This window comes from Capsicum annuum, chromosome 5 (genome assembly GCF_002878395.1).
Source record: "Capsicum annuum cultivar UCD-10X-F1 chromosome 5, UCD10Xv1.1, whole genome shotgun sequence".
NCBI lineage: Eukaryota > Viridiplantae > Streptophyta > Magnoliopsida > Solanales > Solanaceae > Capsicum > Capsicum annuum.
The window spans coordinates 4,737,976-4,759,751 of record NC_061115.1 but is presented as its reverse complement, the minus strand read 5'-3'; the positions used below and the strand labels follow the sequence as shown (position 1 = coordinate 4,759,751).

Genomic DNA, 21,776 nt, shown 5'->3' with positions numbered 1-21,776 from the left:
CATTTTCTTGTCAATCTTTGACATACTCTTTAGTATTCAGAATACTAACAATAAAGAATTTAATCTTTAGCCAACATGCTTCCAGTCAGTGATGATGTTTTTATATCTTCAAATCATCAACCGAATGAACTATGAAACATGACGAAGTTTTTATGACTTCAAATCATAATCAACTTCAAATAGAGTGAAATTTCACAGATTTTAAACTCCAGAAATCAATACAGAGATCTTAACGAAATGGTGAAGTTTTTATATTCTTTGAACCAAATTCTCATTCTGATTTCTCGATAAAGTTTTTATATTCTTCTAATCGAGGAAGTAGAAATCAAAAGATTTTAGTCTCCACAAAATCATACCCAATACAGATTAACCAAATACTTGATTTATAAATGGCAATAATTTTTTCTTCTTTCACCAAACAAGCACAAAAATAAATATTTTTATACTTTCCTTAATGTTGTTTTTCTTAATTTTGATAAAATCTGTATTTTTCAACAATAACTTCAAACACATGTTTAAATTAACATATGAACAATCAAATAAAGTTTAACTCTGTATTTACAACTTTGACCTTTTAACAATAAGTTCAACCCCACTTATGAACATCAACAAAATGAAGTTCAAACTATTTTTTGGAAAATAGCAAAACCAAATGTTAAGAACTTCAACACAAGTTCAATCAACTTATGAACTATCAAAATGAAGTTTCAAGAATTCAAACTCAAGTTCAAAAAGTTGAAGAATTATCAATATGAAGTTCAACTATTTACTGAAAAAATAGTAAACGAAATAATATAGATTAGTAAATTATTTCCTTAAGATTGTTGTTTAGTATGTATTCGGGTACAAGAATCTATATATAAGCAAGAAGAACTACAACACTAGTTCAAGTTCAAGACAAGAACACTTATGAAGTTCCTTAATACCTTCAACACTAGATTATGAATAATCTATCTAAGAAGTGTGTTAATGTTCAGAAAAGAGATGAAATGGAATTTAAGGTCAAGTCCCCGGACTTCACGGAGTGTTCTTAAGGAATAATTTCCCTAACTGTGCCCGAGGTTATGGAATCTTCCTCCCAGGATAAAATAGCCTTCAATCCAAACAATAGTGGTACCTTAAATTGTTGGATTCAACGAACTCACTCAACGATTTGATTGATCATACAGAATGTTTTTGAAGAAAAGAAAGAGTTGTTCATTTCAGAAAAATTCGTCATGCCAAACCTGTGGAAAAAATGCAGGTTTATATAGCCTTAAAGTGTCCCTTCCTAAAGGTGGAAATGGTTCATCAGAAAAGGTGTATCCTTTGGAAGAGTCATATCTATTCATCGAAATATTGTGTCTTTTTTCTGAACAGACACAACTATCGAACAGTCACTCCTTTTCCAAAACAATGTGTCTTTTCCTCAAAGGGTTGTGTTCCTCTATTTTTCATTAACACCAATTGAACCCAACACATACTTGCACACAGCCAAAGTTGAAGGGTATAAATATCAGCTGAAGCCAAGTTAAAGCGAATATCTATGGATTTTGGCTTTGTTTTTATATTACTAGTTTCAAGTCTAGTTTTGTTAAATAAGAACATTGATCTTGATAATCCAATTCCACAATGGCTATACACATATCAACTCCCATTAATTTGAAACCCTTCATATATACTTATATAAATAGAATATATAGTTATCCCATTAACCATATTAAGAAGAGCCTCAAAGAGAAAATAAACACTATGCTAAAAATGGCTTTCACTTCCTTATTAGCTTCAAAAGGATACCTTGAAAGCAATCTTTTTCTTTCTTGTATTCTTCTCTTTATCAGACAAGAAAAATGGCCTGCCTAGAAATTACCTGATTTTTGGATATTTCCTAGCCTTCTTCTTCATCTATATAGAATTCATGAAAGAAGTACAGAGGTTCTTTCAAGAACTGGTGGTACTTTCATGTTGAAAGGCCTTTGGTTTACTAACATGGACATTCTTGGCACAGTGGATCCTAAAAATGTGCATTATATTATGAGTGCAAATTTCGCGAATTACCCAAAAGGGGAAGAACTCAAGAAGACTTTCGATGTTTTAGGCGATGGGATATTTAATTCGGATATGGATTTGTGGAAGGATCAAAGGAAACTCGCGAAAGAAATGATTGTTCATTAGAGATTTCACCAGTATGGGGTGAAAACCAACATTGACAAGGTCAAAAATGGCCTGATTCCGGTTGTTAAATTCGCAGTTAAAGGAGGCATAGTTCTTGATTTGCAAGATGTTTTCAAGAGGTTCACATTTGATACTACATGTATAGTACTCACAGGTTTTGAACCTGGCTGCCTATATCTTGAACTCGCAGATGTTCCCTTAAAGACGTGTGTTTCATACACCATTTATTGCACAAATGTTTTTGGAAGTTGCAACAATGGCTTGGAATTGGGCCTGAAAAGAAACTAAGCAAAGAAAGGGAAGTCCTTGATCAAGTTATAGGCAAGTATATATCGATGAAACGTGATGAATTGAGAAATACAATGAATTCTAAGGAATATGGAGAGGGTTATGATTTGTTAACATCATACATAGTCAATGATGGAGAAACAATTTGATTACAAGTTCTTGAGGGATACTATACGAAACTTCATGTTCGCGGGGTGTGACACAGTTTCCTCGGGCCTTACTTGGTTCGTCTGTCTAGTTATCACGCATCTGGAGATTGAGAAGAAAATAAGGGAAGAACTTAAGGCAATTGTCTCATTGGGAGAAGGCAAAAAATGGAGGCTTTTTAATGCGAATGAAGTGAAAAATGCAATATATTTACATGCTGCATTGTGTGAATCGCTAAGGCTTTATCCCCCCGTTGCAATCCAACGCAAGACTTCACTAGAACACGATATTCTCCCAAGTGGACATCGTGTTCATCTGAATACAAGATTGGTGATTCCATTATATGCAATGGGGAGAATGGAATCCATATGGGGACGCAACGCCTCAGAATTCAAGCCTGACAGAATTTGATGGTTGTGTAGAGGAATTGAGAAAGAGGAAATTTTGGGGTAACGAACTTTATTCCTTTATTCAATCTAGAAAGGAATATTTATATACACAAACTTCTAGTAACTACCTTCATTGTTGCACCACTAACTTATTCATTGACAGCTGCTGTACATGACAGCTAGCTAACAATTTCCACTACTAACAAACTTCAACTACCACTAACAACCACAACTAACTTCAGCTAAGCATCTATCTAATTGACTTTGATACTCCCCCTCAAGCTGGAGGGTCCAAAATATTGAACACTCCAAGAATGTCAAGTAAATGCATATGTTGAGAAGTAGTCAGGGCCTTAGTCAGCAAGTCATCTTGTTGTTCCTTCATATTCACATAGACAGCCTTAACCATTAATTTTTTAATCTTATCTCTGATAAAATGATAATCAATTTTGATGTGGTTTGTTCTTTCACGGAATATGGGATTCTCTGCAATCTGAATGGAAGATTTTCTATTATTGAAGACTACAATAGGTTTGTCAATGTGAACATTCAAATCCTGAAATAATCCTATAACGCCCCGATTTGCTGAACCGAAACACTACACGGTGCTCATGAACCCGAGGGACGACAAGCTAACCCATGACTGATATTTGTACCTGTATACTGCAAATCATGACATAATAATGCAGAATACATAAAACTGTAAGGCCATAAGGTTCAACTGAATAAAACCATAATTGAAAATCATAACGTCCATGTGGGTGAAAATACCCAAAACAACTCAATCTGAAAGCTAAGTCTGAACGTAAATTTGAATATAAATCTAAAAGCCTCTAAACTATCTGAATAAGGAGTTGAAGGAACATGTCTCCAAATAACTCCATAAAACTGAACTGAAGAAATAAATAAATGTATCAAATCATATTGTCCTTGAATCAATGAGGACTCACTGTGTCTCTGCGATTGGAATGCAACCACTACTGCTGGGTTGGAGCTCGTATCTCGAAACCTATGGTGTAACATGAAAAGAAAGCACCATAGCGCAAATGCGTCAGTACAAATGGAGTACTGAGTATACGAGGAAGGTAGGCTAAACATAAAGGGTTTCATACATGAACAACACTGACTAACTACTATGAACGTGGGAGTGCTAACATACATATATAGAAACTGGGACCGTGAATGTATGATAGCAAGACCTGTAAGCTAATACATGATTTACTGATAACTGTAATGACTGATACTACAAGTTGATATCATGGACGACTATATCTGACAGTCCTGTATATACTGAAATTTGAAGAACACCCTGAGTTCTTTTACTGAGACTGTGGGAGGTAGTGTTTAACCGACATGCCCCATGTATGCCGTTATGGCTAAGTTAGGGTCCAATCTCTGCCCCAACTAGAGGAGTATCAATACCGTGCCATAGGTAAAGACAGCTTATGAGTGACCCTTATCTAGAAGGTACTCAATAAGAATGGTGGAAACCCTAAACTAACAGCTTAAACCACCTCATCAACCCTAATCTGATAGGTTAAGATATCTCAACCTATACGGGCTACGTAGTTCTAGAACACAAGGATGACTACTAAGAATCACACCCTGAACTGGCGGGTGAGTTCCCATCCTTAGGTTCACTCGGTGCTAACCTCTACTCCCATCTGGAGGGACTGTACATGACTGACTAACTATACATGACTTAATCTTACTGAATTCCATTGACTGGCGGAATATTACTGATATCTGACAACTGACTGAGATCATGAGGTTTTTCTGAGTCACATGACTGACTGAAGTCTATGGAATCATAGCTTGAGTTCGGATATCGTAAAACATGACATGTCTCTAGGCACACAGCTATAGTTTTCAGGTAGGAATACCCCTAGGACTCGATAGGAGGAAACTGACACACATGACATGACTTGATCACAAGATTTGAGTCCATAATTTACAATATGATAAGTAAGGGATAGTATACTTCATGTATTTATTCAACATTTCAAACATGATAGGAAAAGAATGGATATATTTTGTGTACATAATTTATATCTTCATTATCATACATGCTTTATACCACAACAATAACAACACATAATTTTCATGGAAATTCATATTGGAGTGTATGGCTAACATGAACTTGTTATTTAGATATCATGAAATCATGTAAATATGAAGTTCTAACATACTAGGAATTTTATCGAACACCTTGCATGCATTATTTAAGGCATAGGAGGATTTCATACTTGCATTCTATCAATCCACCTAAAGATCATGTTTTTCAACTAACAACATAACTTTCATGAGATATACAGTCACGATATTATTATATAGCAAAACAAACAAGCATCAACATGGGTATGATCATATCACCACAACCAACCAATCTTTTGTATTTTAAATATTGATTCTTGAAATCCATGGACAAAATGAATCTATAAATGAACACTACGCATACCTTGGAAGGAAGGTTCTTGATGATTGACGGAGGAATTTCCTTGAAATTTGATCTTCAAGCTTGATTGTGAAACCCTAGTTGTTTTTCTCCTATGGTGCTCTTGGATAATGAACTTTGAGATGTTAATAGGGTTGTAATGTGTTTAGAAGCTATAAATTTCGTGATTTTAAGTTTAGGGACATGTAAGGAGTGTTAAAAGACTTAACTACCCTCAAAATAACTCAAAATCTAAGTGTTTTCATGGCTGAAATCATACATGTGTGCCGCATATGATATCGCCTATATTTACATAGGCGCCGCATATTCTATCACATATGCTTTCCAGTGGCCATGTGTGATCGGTTAGGTGACGAATTCTACTTTGAAAGGCCATAACTCCTTACTTGGGTGTCAGATTTTGATGAAATTAGTATCGTTGGAAAGCTAATTAGATTCTATACAATTTGGTGGATCTAAATCTATCAAAATGTCACATATCAATCACATTATTCTTGATCAAAGATGACACTTGCAAAATCGAACATTAAGACTTGGTGGATTCAAAAACTCTTAGCTTGCATCACTCTAAGCAACTTATATGAGCATGCTTAAGACATCGCAAGCTATTTTATCACTGGGATATTCATTGTAAGTCATGCACTAAAATTCTACTCACATGATAGGAGGTTTCATACGTAGGAAAACTTAATCACTTCCTAGCTTAGAAACATGTGGGGTATTACAATATCTCCCCCTTGGGAACATTCATCCTCAAATGAGAATTTACTGAGAGGGGATACAAGACAACAAACCTAAACTGAACATGAAGAACTAAAACTTGATCTCATGACTTAAATGCTAAACATACTAAACTTGAGCATATCTGATGCACGGATAACTGATACATGAATGCATGACTGAGTATGCAATGGTTAATAGGTACCAAGTTTATACTAGAAACATGAACATAAAATTGAATAAGCTTAAGGAGAACTGTTACCTTGAGCTTGATCTGAATTGGTGGGAAAGAGGTGAGGATACTTGGCATGCATATATGCTTCTGCTTCCCAAGTAGCTCCCTCATGAGACTGATTTCGCCGAAGAACCTTGACTAGATGGACTTCTTTGTTCCTCAATCTATGAGTCTGATAATCTAAGATTTTGACTGGAATCTCTTCATAAGAGAGGCTGTTCTGAATGTCTATGCTCTAAATAGGGACAACAACTACTGGGCCACCTATGCACTTCTTGAGCAAAGAGACATGGAAGACTGGATGGACTGAGGCTAGATCTGAAGGCAACTCAAGCTCATAAGCTACCTTGCCGAAGCGACAGAGAATTTTGAAGGAACCGACATATCGGGGACTGAATTTCCCTTTCTTGCCGAACCTCTTCACTCCCTTCATGGGAGAGATCTTAAGATAGACATAGTCATTGACCTCAAACTCGAGATCCTTTCTACGAACATCTGCATAGGACCTCTATCGGCTCTGAGCAGCCTGGAGTCTCTCTCTGATCAACTGAACTTTCTCTAAGGTATCGAATACTAAGTCATGACCTATGAGTGAGGCCTCACTAACTTCGAACCAAATAATCAGAGATCTACATCTCCTACCATAGAGAGCTTCGAATAGAGCCATCTGAATACTAGAATGATAGTTATTGTTGTATGCAAACTCAATCAAAGGCAAGTGGTCATCCCAACTTCCCTTGAAGTCAATTACACATGCCCTTAGCATATCTTCAAGAGTATGAATAGTCCTCTCTACTTGACTATCTGTCTGAGGATAAAATGTTATACCGAGATGGACTTTGGTACCGAGATCCTTTTGGAATACTTTCCAAAAGTAAGAGGTAAACTGGGTACCTCTGTCTGAGATAATAGATAGTGGAACACCGTGTAACCTAACTAACTCCCTGATATAGAGTTTGGCATAATCTTCGACAGAATAAGAAGTATGAACAGAAAAGAAATAAGCTGACTTGGCCATTCTATCTATAATGACCCAGACTGAATCATGCTGATGATGAGTTCTAGGAAAACCATCACAAAGTCTATGTTCACTTCTTCCCACTTCCAAGTAGGAATGGTGAACTCTTGTATGGAACCACTAGGTTTCTGATGCCCTATCTTAACCTGCTGACATGTAAAGCGCTTAGCCACAAACTCTGCAATATCTCTCTTCATCCCACTCCACCAATAGATCTCCCACATGTCACGGTGCTTCTTAGTGGCCCCTGGATAAATTAAAGTATCACACATCATGCCCTTCTGCAAGAATTTGCTGCCTCAATTCATCTACACCTAGAACACATAGACGACCCTGACAACGAAGAACACCATCTCCCCCTTAGGAGAAAACCTCAACTTTTTGATTCTAAACTGACTCTTTGAGCTTGACAAGGCTAGGATCCCTGTATTGCTTCTCTTTCACCTCGAAAACTAGAGATGACTCTAAACTACTGTGAACACATACACCACCCTCTGAAGAATCGACTAAGCGAACGCCTAGTCTAGCAAGCTGATGGATCTCCTAAGCCATCTTTTTCTTGCTACCCTCAACATAAGAAATACTACCCATGGAGAGTCTACTAAGAGCATCGGCCACAACATTGGCCTTTCCCGAATGATAAAGAACACTCATGTCATAATCTTTCAAGAGCTCTAACCACCTTCTCTGATGAAGATTGAGATCTTTCTAGGAAAATACATACAAGAGGCTTTTATGGTTTGTGAAGACATTTATATGAAATCTATAGAGATAATGCCTCCAAATCTTCAAGGAAAAAACTACCACTGCTAACTCAAGATCATGAGTAGGATAATTCTTCTCATGTGGCTTTAACTGTCTAGAGAGGTAGGCTATGATCTTACCATGCTACATGAGGACACAACCTAAACCCACTTTGGATGTATCATAATAGACTACAAAACCATCTAAACCATCTAGAAGAGCTAGAACTGGAGCTGAGATAAGTCGAGTCTTTTACTTTTGAAAGCTCTTCTCGCATGAATTTGACCACTAAAACTTAATCTTCTTCTGAGTCAATCTGGACATGGGAGATGAAATAGAAGAAAATTCCTCAACTAACCGTCTGTAATAGCCATCCAAACCCAAGAAACTCCGGATATTTGATGGAGATACGGGTTTGAGCTAGTTTCTTACTGCCTCGGTTTTCTGAGGATCTACTCTAATGCCATGACCGAAAATAATATTGCCAAGGAATGCTACTGATCTTAGCCAAAATTCACACTTACTAAAGTTAGTGAATAAATGGTGATCCCTGAGAGTCTGAAGAACAATCCTGAGATGGTTTACATAATCACGTTCTGTGCCAGAATAGACTAAAATATCATCTATAAAGACTATAACAAACATGTCCAAGTACTGCTTGAACACACGGTTCATTAAATCCATGAAAGCTGTAGGGGCATTGGTAAGACCAAATGACATGACTAAAAATTTGAAGTGACCATACCGAGTACGAAAAGCTGTCTTCGAAATGTTACATTCTCTAACTCTGAGCTGATGATAGCCTGATCTGAGGTCTATCTTGGAGAAGTAACTGGCACCCTGAAGTTGGTCGAATAGATCATCAATCCTGGGAAGAGTATATCTGTTCTTGATCATGACCTTGTTGAGATGATGGTAGTCAATACACATCCTAAGAGAACCATCTTTCTTGTGCACAAATAATACTGGCGCACCCCATGGGGAAACGCTGAGTCAGATGAATCCCTTATCTAAGAGATCCTTCAACTGATCTTTTAGTTCCTTGAGTTCTGTTGGTTCCATTCTGTATGGCAGAATAAAAATAGGTTGAGTATCCAGAAGAAGGTCTATGCCGAAGTCTATTTCCCTTTTGGGAGAAATGCCTGGAAAATCTTCGAGAAAGATATCTGAGTATTCATTAACAACTGGGACTGTTTTGAGACTGGGAGATTTAGAAATAGAATCTTTAACATGCATGGGATGATATACACACCCCTTAGAAATCATTTTCCTTTCCCGAAGGTAGGAAACAAGTTGACCCCTGAACGCTGAAATGCTACCATTCCACTTTAGGACTGGCTCATTCGGGAACTAAAACTGAACTATCCTATTTCTACAGTCGACTGTGGCATAGCAGGAATGAAGCCAATCCATACCGAGAATGACATCAAAATCAGTCATCTCTAACTCAACTAAATCTGATGATGTGGATTTTTGAGATATCATAACCGAGCAGTTCCTATATACCCACCGAGCTATGATGATTTTATCCACTGGGGTAGAGACTGAAAAGGGCTCTGCTAGAATTTTAGGACTAATTTTGAAATTTCCTGCTATGTATGGAGTAACAAAAGACAAGGATGCACCTGGGTCTGGCAAAGCATAAACATGAACATGAAAAATCTGTAACGTATTAGTAATGACATCAGGAGAATTTTCTTAATCCTGTCGGTACTGAAGAGCATAGAGTCTGTTTGGGCGTTACCCACTGGTAGCACTGGAAATGGCACCTTGCTGATTGGGCAACCAGACTGAGCTGCAGAATGATTTTGCTGACCCTGAAGACTTGAATGCGAACACTCCCTAATCCTGTGGCCTGGCTTGCCACAACCAAAATAGACATCACTACCAGCTCTGCAAATGTACTTGTGGTTCTTACCATAAGTCTAACAAAGGGGATTCATTTGGGCACTGCTAACACTGTCCTGAGATGTAGAGCCTGGCGCTTTGTCTTTGTTGTCATCTTTGAACTTCGACATTGGAGCACTGGCAGAGGAAGGGGATGGAATGGCTGACTTGGAGAAAAACTATGAATGGTTTCCTCCATCTGACTTGGGGTGAGCAAAGTTGAAGTTACCTGACCTTGCTCTCTTGTTCTGCCTCTCCCTAGTCTTAACCTTCTACTCTTCTACTTGCTAGGCATGAGTCATAAGCCTGGCTAAGGTCATATCACCGATCAGCATCGCAGACCTATACTCATTTACCACGCTATCTTTGACCCCTGACATGAACTTGCTCATCTTAGCTCTATTGTCTACAACCATATAAGGAGCATACCTAGCTAGCTGAGTAAATCTGAGAGGATACTCCCTAACCGTCATATTCCTTGCCTGAGGTTGATGGACTTAAGAACTTTGGCTTCCCTCAGCTCTTGGGAAAATAATCTGTCTAAGAAGGCCGTGACAAATTCCTCCTACTCGATAGGGCCTGTATCATCTAACCTCTCAGACTTCCACTATTTGTACCAAGCATGAGTAATATCCTATAACTGGTAGGCAAAAAACTCATCACTCTCAATAGAAGTAACACCCATGATTTCAATGACCTTCTATACATGGTCAATGAACTCCTGAGGGTCCTCATCAGACTTAGACCCATGAAAAGATAGAGGGTTCATCCGGGTGAAGTCCCGAACCATAGCTGCTATGGGATTGGCCACTGGATTGGCCAATATTACTAGTGGCCATTCATTCTGTGCAGCCACAGACTGAGCAAGAGTGTTAAATACATCTCTAAACTCTGCATGGGAAACATGTTCGCCCAAAGGATCTTCGAGCTGAGGAGCTGGCTGCTTTCTTCTCTTTGGGGCCATGGTCTAAAATAAGAGAAGAACGGATTAGACTGAGAGTTTCACTTTTGATTATGGTCACTAGCATGACATGAATACTGAAGAAAAGGGACTGTTCCTAAAACATCTTATAGACTCCTGTACATAAATGTGGCGCGCAACACACCCATGTACAAAACACTACTAGATGCGGCTTTCAGACTTCCTAGGACTCTATTGAACCTTAGGCTCTGATACCAAGTTTTTAATGCCCCAATTTGCTGAACTGGAATGCTACACGGTGACCATGACCCCAAGGGACCACAAGCTAACCCATGAATGATATTTGTACCTATATACTGTAAATCATGACATAATAATGCAGAATACATACAACTATAAGGCCATAAGGTTCAACTGAATAAAACCATGTTTAAAAATCATCACGTCCATGTGGGTGAAAATACCTAAAACAACTCAATCTAAAAGCTAAGTCTGAACGTAAATCTGAACATAAATCTGAAAGCTTCTAAACTATCTAAATAAGGAGTTGAAATAAAATGTCTCCAACTAACTGTAACGCCCCAAAAACGGGTCCCGGAGTGTCACACGGTGCTTGGGGCTAGCCCCAAGCTAACCCTTTGATCCACTTTCATTCAGTTAAACACAAATCAACGGGGTTTCCATAAATAACCCTCAAATATCAACAGAGTAATCATTATCCAACAATAAAAGAATTTCAAAAAGATAACAAAATACAACTTATTAGTCAACTCTTAACATCTATACTAGTCTGACAAGCCTCTAAGAAAATCAATAAAATCAGCGAGTCATTGAGACATGCCCCAACTAAATCATACTCAGTTATCAAATGTAAATAATTCTATGAAACCAACATCATACATCATGTTCTCAGAATATGAGGACTCACCACAACAGAGAATGTAGAACAACATGCCGGAAGAATCACTGTCGAACCTGGAACTGAGCACCTGAACCTACATTCTAAGAAAATGCAGCCCACATCCGAAGATGTGGGTTAGTACCATGGAAAGAAACCGAGTATATGGGGGTGTATGCAGTTGTATAAACATCATCATCATAAATATTTATAGGAAATATGCAGGATGTATGAAAAGACTCACATAGCCAAAAGAAAATCATCATAATCATGAGAGGATGAAATAAGTACAATAACGCATGTGAGTCATCATATAATTTGTCAATCACTTTCAATTCATCAAGAATATCAATTCTCATAATGTAAATATCGTTTAAATCTTTCGAAATAATAACTTTCACAATTCCACTTTCAAATTATTTCACCGTTCACCATAGACACAGGGAAACACACATACACTGGGAGATCCTATGACCGACATAAACCATGTGAGCTACATGGAGTCCAACGTACAACCCATGTTGGGGAGAGCCATCCTATCCTTGCCATCGGAGTAGGACTATCGATATCAAATCCACACAAACTAGTGATCACTATATAAATCAGCCTCAGGCTCGCTCCTACGGGGGCAGATAGTTCTAGGAAAGTAAGGTCGCTTTATACCTCCCACTCGGTGCTAAAGATTTCTCTCGAACTTAGCTCAGATCATTTCAAAGACAATCCACAACAAAACAATTTCAGTAATATATAAATAAACATTAGGAGCCATCATTCTTCCTATCCATCAAAATCAACCACGTTGTGGATTTCTTTCACACTTGAGTTCAAAATAACTCCATTAAGACCAAAAGGTCAAATAATTCAAAATATCTCAAATATTCAACATCAACATGCTTATAACACACACTTTCTCAAAAAAACACAATTTCCAATGGGGATTCACGACCCAAATATCAAAATCATGATAAATATCATTCAAGATTCATGCTTTATATCACCACACATGTAAATTCATCTTTTAAAATCATAAACATCAAGATTTCATAATAATCATCATAAGATATGGGTTCATGCTTCAAATTCATAAAAATTAAATAAAAATCATGCCTTTGTAAAGAAAATTACCTTTGTGCACAAGAACGAAAGAGAGTTCTTGTTGAAAAAACACCACATACCTTGAATAATGAACTTTAGATTGATACTCATTTTTGAGATATTAATCGTTCCTTTAAATGATGGTTCTTGGAGTTCTTGAACTAGGAACTTCTAATCTTGAATAAATTTGCAGAATTAATGGTGAACTTTGGAGGTTCTTGAAGTTGGATGTAGGAGCTTAGGGTTTTTTTTTTCAGGAAATTTGATGAAATATAACATATAATGCTTCTAATAGGTTTTAATATAAGGTTTGGACGGATTTTGGGTGAGGGGGAATGCCCAAAACGCCCCTAAAAATTAAATAATTCTCGAATCTATCCTTTGATGGATTGTTTTGATAGTCTAAAGTAGATTAACCATAACGTTTTACTCCGATATCCAAATTGGATGAAATCAATTTCATTAGAAAGAGGACTCTCATATCTTTCCGTTAATATATAGTATCTCACCCAGATCATTGTGTACGAGGAGTTATGATCATTTGAAATTGACCCAAAAATTCAGTTTTGATAGGCTGAAGTAGATTGACCATAATCTTTTTCTCTGATAGACAAATTGGATGAAACAAAATTTCATCGAAAAGAGGACTCGCAGAGCTTTCCGTTAATATATAGTAAATCACCCAGATCATTATGTACAAGGAGTTATGATCGTTTAAAGTTGGATCAAAAATACACCAGGCCTCAGTACTTTTTCCTGCATGTTTTACTGTTCACTACTATTCACGGTTCGATCAGAATATTCTTAACTCGTCGCTCGGGTGTCCGTTTTGGATGATCCATATATCATTGGAAATCTTATTCGATACTCTACGCAATGGTGGGTCATAATCTAAGACATTCCATACGAAAAATTTATAGTTCATTCTAAAAGATAGAACCCAACATGTTTATGCATAAAATTTCAACAAAAAATTTTCCGAGGTATTACACTAACTCCATAAAACTGAATTGGAAAAATAAATAAATGTATCAAATCATATTGTCCTTGAATCAATGAGGACTCACTGTGTCTCTGCGACTGGAATGCTACCGCTACTACTGGGTTGGAGCTCGTATCTCGGAACCTATGGTGTAACATGAAAAGAAAGCACCATAGCGCAAATGCGTCAGTACAACTGGAATACTGAGTATACGAGGAAGGTACTCTGAATATAAAGGGTTTCATGCATGAACAACACTGACTAACTAATATGAACGTGGGAGTACAAACATATATATATAGAAACTGGGACCGTGAATGTGTGATAGCAAGACCTGTAAGCTAATACATGGTTTACTGATAACTGTTATGACTGATACTGCAAGCTGATAACATGGACGACTGTATCTAACAATTCTGTATATACTGAAATCTGAAGAACACCCTGAGTTCTTTTACTGAGACTATGGGAGGTAGTGTTTAATCGACATGCCCCATGTATGCCGTTATGGCTAAGCTGGGGTCCAATCTCTGCCCCGACTGGAGGGGTTTCAATACCGTTCCAAGGGTAAGGATAGCTTATGAGTGAACCTTATCTGGCAAGTACTCAATAAGAACAGTGAAAACCCTAAACTGACAGGTTAAACCACCTCATCAACCCTAATCTGACAAGTTAAGATGTCTCAACCTACACGGGCAACGTAGTTCTAGAACACAACGATGACTACTAAGAATCACACCCTGAACTGGAGGGTGAGTTCTCATCCTTAGGTTCACTCGGTGCTAACCTCTACTCCCATCTGGAGGGACTGGACATGACTGACTGACTATACATGACTTAATCTTACTGAATTCCATTGATTGGCGGAATATTACTGATATCTGAAAACTGACTGAGATCATGAGGTTTTCTTGAGTCACATGACTGACTGAATTCTATGGAATCATAGCTTGAGTTCGGATATTGTGAAACATGACATGTCTCTAGGCACACAGCTATAGTTTTTGGGTATGAATACCCCCAGGACTCGATAGGAGGAAACTGACACACATGACATGACTTGATCACAAGATTTGAGTCCATAATTCACAATATGATAAGTAAGGGATAGTATACTTCATGTATTTATTCAACATTTCAAACATGATAGGAAAAGCATGGATATATTTTGTGTACATAATTTATATCTTCATTATCATACATGCTTTATACCACAACAATGACAATACATAATTTGTATGGAAATTCATATTGGAGTGTATGGCTAACATGAACTTGTTATTTAGATATCATGAAATCATGTAAATATGAAGTTCTAACATACTAGGAATTTTATCGAATACCTTGTATGCATTTTTTAAGGCATAGGTGGATTTCATACTTGCATTCTATCAATCCACCTAAAGATCATGTTTTTCAACTAACAAACATAACTTTCATGAGATATACAATCACGATACTATTATATAGCAAAACAAACAAGCATCAACATGGGTATGATCATATCACCACAACCAACCAAGCTTTTGTATTTTAAATATTGATTCTTGAACTCCACGGACAAAAAGAATCTGTGGATGAACACTACGCATACCTTGGAAGGGAGGTTCTTGATGATTGACGGAGAAATTTCCTTGAAATTTGATCTTCAAGCTTGATTGTGCAACACTAGTTGTTTTTCTCCTATGGTGCTCTTGGATAATGAACTTTGAGATGTTAATAGGATTTTAATGTGTTTAGAAGCTATAAATTTCATAATTTTAATTTTAGGGACATTTAAGGAGTGTTAAAAGACTTAACTACCCTCCAAAAAAAGTCAAAAACTAAGTGTTTTCGTGGCTGAAATCATAGATGTGCTCCGCATATGATATCGCCTATATTTACATAGGCGCCGTATATGATATCACCTATATTTACATAGGCGCCGCATATTCTATCGCATATTCTTTCCAGTGGCCATGTGCGATTGGTTAGGCGACGCATTCTAGTTTGAAAGGTCATAACTCCTTGCTCGGGTGTCAGATTTTGATGAAATTAGTATTGTTGGAAACCTAATTTGATTCTATACAATTTGGTGGGTCTAAATCTGCCAAAATGTCACATATAAATCACGTTATTCTTGTTGAAAGATGACCCTTGCAAAATCAAACTCTAAGACTTGATGGATTCAAAAACTCTTAGCTTGCATCACTCTAAGCAACTCATATGAGCATGCTTAAGACATCACAAGATATACTATCACTAGGATATTCATTGTAAGTCATGCACTAAAATGCTACTCACATGATAGGAGGTTTCATACGTAGAAAAACTTATTCACTTCTTAGCTTAGAAACATGCGGGGTATTACAAATCCTTGCAACTATGTCAACTCTGTTGCTGCTGCTGTAAGGCTTCTGTACTCAAATTCTGCTGAGCTCCGTGATATAGTTTGTTGCTTCTTTGATTTCCAAGAAATCAAGGACTCTCCAAATTTCACTACAAAACCAGTAACTGACTTCCTGGTGTTTGGGCTTGCTGCCCAGTCAGAGTCACACCAACATGTAAGTTGTTGAGTATGACCAGATTTCATAAGGATTCCTTGACCTGGTGCATTTTTCAAGTATCTGATAGTTCTAAGTACAGCTTCCCAATATGATTTCTTGGGTTGCAGTATGAACTAACTCAAGGTTTGCACTGAGAAGCTGATATCAGGCCTTGTAATTGTAACTTATAACAACTTTCAGATCAACTTTTGATATAAACTTACTTCACTCAACAGTTCATCTTCAGCAGTAGTATCAGTAACCTTATCATACTTCCTTGTTTTGAGCTTGTGATTAAGTTCCAAAGGTGTAGGGGTAGGTCTTGAACTACTCAGATATAAGTTCCAACACATACTTTCTCTGATTCAGAAGTATTCCTATTGCATATCTTAGGACTTCTATGCCTAGGAAGTACTTCAAGTCTCCCAGGTCCTTCACTTTGAACTTATGGTTGAGGGTCTATTTTGTCTTTTCAATCAACCGTCTGCTACTCCCAGTGATGAGCAAATCATCAACATATACAAGTATAATCACAATCTCATTCTATTCCTTCAAGGAAAAAAAAGAGTAGTCATGATTTCTTTGCAAGAAACTTTTACCTATTAATGCTTCTGTCAACTTTATATTCCACTGTCTTGAAGCCTGATTTAAACCACACAAAGACTTGATTAGTTTGCATACTCTTTTATCCCCCTATCTCCTAAAACCTGTTGGCATTTTCATGTATACTTCTTTCTCAAGATCACCCTGAAGAAAATCATTATATACATCTATTTGGAACAAATTCCATCCTTTAGAGGCAGCAATTGCTATGACTGACCGACTATAACCATCTTTGCTACTGGTGAAAATGTATCATGATAGTCTAGACCTTTCTTTTGAATGTAACGCTTGGACACTAATCTTGCCTTAAATCTCTCCACTTCACCATTGGCTTGATACTTGATCTTGTATACCCACTTTGATCCCACTGTGTTCTTTTTTGCTGGTAAATTCACAACTTCCCATGTATTGTTGTCTTGCAAAGTGTGAACTTCCTGCTTCATTGCTTCTATCCACCTGGGGCCCTTATCTACTTCCTTGAATAATTGTGGCTCAAACCAGCCTTGATATTTTAGCCATATAACATTGATACTTAGAGGAAGTTCTTGTATATGAAACATGTTATGCTATGGGATACAGACTAGTGCTCTTCTTCTTTTGAGTAGTATAATCCTTCATCCATATGGGCTCCTTGACATTTCTTTGAGATCTTCTAATGTATGGAGAACATGATGATCTGTTAATATCATTTGGTGGATCAACTATATGGTTGTTCAAATCAGCAACATCATTATCTTGATTGTCATCATCTACAAGATATTCAGAGGCTATATTTTTTTAGAAGTGACAGGTTTCGGTGAAAGACTAGGTCCAGCAGTTTCCACTTCATCATTAGTGATGTCTACATGATCATCACTTATAGTTTCAATTTGCACATCATTTGTAAAGTCATGAGTAGAGTCATGATAATTATGAGAGCCATCATCTTGCTTTCCATGGCCATGAGACCTAGGAGAATGTGATGGATAGTACTGCATTTGATCCTCCTCTATGAATAAATGTTTTTCTCCCAACATGTGTTCTGATGTTTCTCTTTTGAAAGAAAAGACACATTCTCTAAATCTAACATCCCTGCTAACAAAGAAGAGGTTAGTGGAAGTATCAAGTAACAAGTAACCCTTTTGTGTTTCATAATAGCACATCAGGACAGCTTCTCTAGCCTTTGCTGCAAATTTGTCATCTTTGATTAAATTTGTTGCATAGCACAAGTATCCAAAGACTCTTAGATGAGAAAGACTACACCTCTTCTTATACAACCACTCATAAGGAAAACCTCCTTCTAAAGCACTGGAAGGCAACCTATTTATACAGTATACTGCAGTCTTAACACACAAGCCCCAATACTTTAGTGGAATATTTGCTTGAAATCTCAATGCTCTAGCTGTGTCCATGATATGTCTATATTTTATTTCAACCCAACCATTTTGCTGTGGTGTATGGACACAACTGCTTTGATGTATGATCCCATATTGGCTACGCATCTCATTGCACTTATTATTGAAGAATTCAGTCCCATTATCTGACCTTAGGACCTTAGTTGATGTATTAAACTGATTTCTTATCATGGAAAAAAATTGTTTAAGTACCACTATGACTTCAGACTTCAATTGTAACAAGTATAGCAAAGTAAATCTTGAGTAATCATCAACAATAGTCAAAAAATAATACGTCTTATCAAGTGTTGTAGCTTTATTATAGGGTCCCCATAGATCCATATGTACAAGTTGAAAAAGAAATTGACTTTTGGAATTGCTAATATGAAATATCAATCCATATTGCTTAGCTTGTGGACATATGGAACAGTTCTCATGAACATGCCTACTACATTTAGAGCCAAGCATATCTACTCTCTGTATCATAGGTAAGGAAGGGTACCCAAGTCTTTCATGCCACAATTTGTAGTTACTTGCAACACTATCTGTAACCCTAGTTACTTTTGTTGTTGCACAACACTGTTTTATTGTATTTGCACCACCAGATTTGAATATGTACAAGCCACATTGCTCTTTACCAATCCGTCTCACCTTGCCACTATATATGTCCTGGAACACACAAAAATTAAGGAAAAAAAGACAAAACATGACAGTTCCTTGGTTAATATTGACACTGACATTAGGTTGAACTTAAGCCCTAGCACAAACAATAAATTCTTCAACACAAATTTATCAAGCAACTGAATGTCTCCGGTGTGTGAAACATCTGCTCTATCACCTGTAGGTAAGTGTACTTTGGCATGTTTTGAGTCCTTGACTATTGAAAGGTTCAATAAGTTTTCAAGGCCGGTAGTTATGTGGTGAGTAGCCCCTGAATCAACTATTCATTCACTATGTGGAATACATGAATGAAAACAAGTAATGGTACTTGCAGGATTGGCTGATTGCTGACCACCTGTGGCATCCTTATTTAGTAAATTGAGGATCTGCTGATACTGTTCCTTAATGAAGTATTGGCCTCTAGCCTCGACCATATTGTTGGTTCTAGTATTTTGCCGTCCAAACAAGGATGAACCAATCTCACTATTATTCTTTCCAGGTGTGGTGTTGCCATACACATTGTTCATATTAGGATACATCTGATTTCCAAATCTTTCATTGGCCGAAAATTGAGTAGTTTGAGTGCCACTACCTCCAGAGAGATAACCTCCATTTCCTCTTCCTGAGTTAAACTTTTCTTTTCATTTATGATCAACAAGGTAGACTATTATCTTCCAACATTGATCCTTAGAGTGTCCCCAGATATTACAATGTTCACATCGCAGAAAAGGATTCTTTGGTTTGTAACTTTGTACTCTTCCATCTTGCAAAACAGTGGGGTCATTAAACCTCTCATCAGTCATGATTACTTGTGCACAACTAATGGTTCCTTTTCTTTCATTTTCATTAATCATTGCGTAAGCCTGACTTACAATAGGAGCTACGAACTTCATCAGAATTTGTCTACGAGTTTGGTCATATAAATCATTTAGACCATTCAGAAATTGCAACAAACGTTGCTCTTGAAGATGCTCGACATGCTCCTTAAACTTAGGGCAATCACATTTTGGGACAGGAATCATAGTGTTATATTCATCCCACAGTTCCTTAAGCTTGGAATAATAAACAGAAACAGAATTAGTACCTTATACATGATTTGTAATCTCCCTGTGTAACTGAAAAACTCTCACTCGATTGATTTTGCTGAATATCTCTGCGAGATCTTCCCAAACAACATGAACATTTTCACCATACACAATACCAGTTAGCAAATTTTTTGAAACTGAATTCATAATCCACGAGTGTACAATTGCATCACATTTCTCCCATGCATCGAACAGGTTCTCCTTGAACTTCTCCTTCCTGCATGTTCCATTGATGAACCCTAACTTTCCTTTACCAAGGAGAGCAATTCACATGGACCTGCTCCATAGACCATAATTTTTGGATTCGGTCAGCTGGATTGGAATTAGGATGGAACCAGGGGTGTCCGATGGTTGTAAGTACAACGGATGATGGTGATCAATTTGTGCTTCAACTTCAGTTATCTGTGTTGCAGCTTCCACCATTGTTATGAGCTTCAAATGGCTAAGCTAAGAGAAGGTAATAGCGAAAAACGAAGTGTGAAAAGAGCTTGGATCTCACTGCTTTGATACCATGATAGAATTTGATAGTTTGTGCAGAGGAATTGAGAAAGAAGAAATTTTGGGGTAATGAACTTGATTCCTTTATTCAATCTGGAGAGGAATATATATATACACAAGCTTCTAGTACCTACCTTCATTGCTACACCACTAACTTAATCATTGACAGCTGGACATGACAGTTGGCTAACAACTTCCACTACTAACAATCTTCAACTACCACTAACAACCACAACTAACTTCAGCTAAGCATCTATGTAGTTGACTCTAATTGACTTTGATAAGGCCAGAGAGATGGATTTCTGACCGCGGAATGGTGAAACATGAGCCATCTTACAAGTACATTTCTTTCATGCAGGACCAAGGACTTGCTTTTGTAGGGGGGTGCGCGGATTTGTAGGTGTAGGTATAATAGATTTTGTACATATTTGTGGGGAATCTATTTTTATTTAGTGCGTGGATGTTATCTTTTAATAATTTACTTTTTTCGTAAGATGTATTCATTAATTATTTTATCCTGTAGTAATTACAGAGTTACAAATTCTTGTATAATAATTTATCTTATCTGTGCTATAATATATATCTAATTCTAGATTTTCAATGTTATTTATTATTTTGTGTTGTTCTTCTCGTAGTGAGTTTTTTAAATTATATAGACTATCACATGTACTTTTGTCTAAATTTTCTAAGGTTTTTTCTATCCATATTAGTTTTTCTTTTAGGTCTTTCATTATTTGTCTAATTCGGTTTCTATAATTAATTTCATTATTTAGATTTTCTTGATTTTCTCTAGTTTGTCTAATATATTCCAACAATTTTTAATCTGAATAATATCCTTCTGGGTAAATTTCTTCGTATAACTGTTCTAGATAATTTATAGTTTCATTTTCGTAGTCTATTATTTTTTCTAATATTATTTTCTTAATATCTATAATTTCTATGTTTTTAAGTATATATAATATTAAAACTTTAAGATAATCTAAATGATCTATTTTTTAAAATTGTTTTGTAGCTGTTTGTTTTAGTCTCAGTAGTTTTTGCATATTTTTATTAAGAAATTTTATATCTTTGTTTTCCATGTGTTTGTTTTTATTTTTT

General features: G+C 36.8%; 1 pseudogene; it reads left to right on the top strand.

The window, feature by feature from the left end:
* Window positions 1–1,740: 1,740 nt before the first annotated feature.
* LOC107871561 overlaps window positions 1,741–21,776 on the top strand; it is a 25,960-nt pseudogene continuing 5,924 nt past the window's right edge.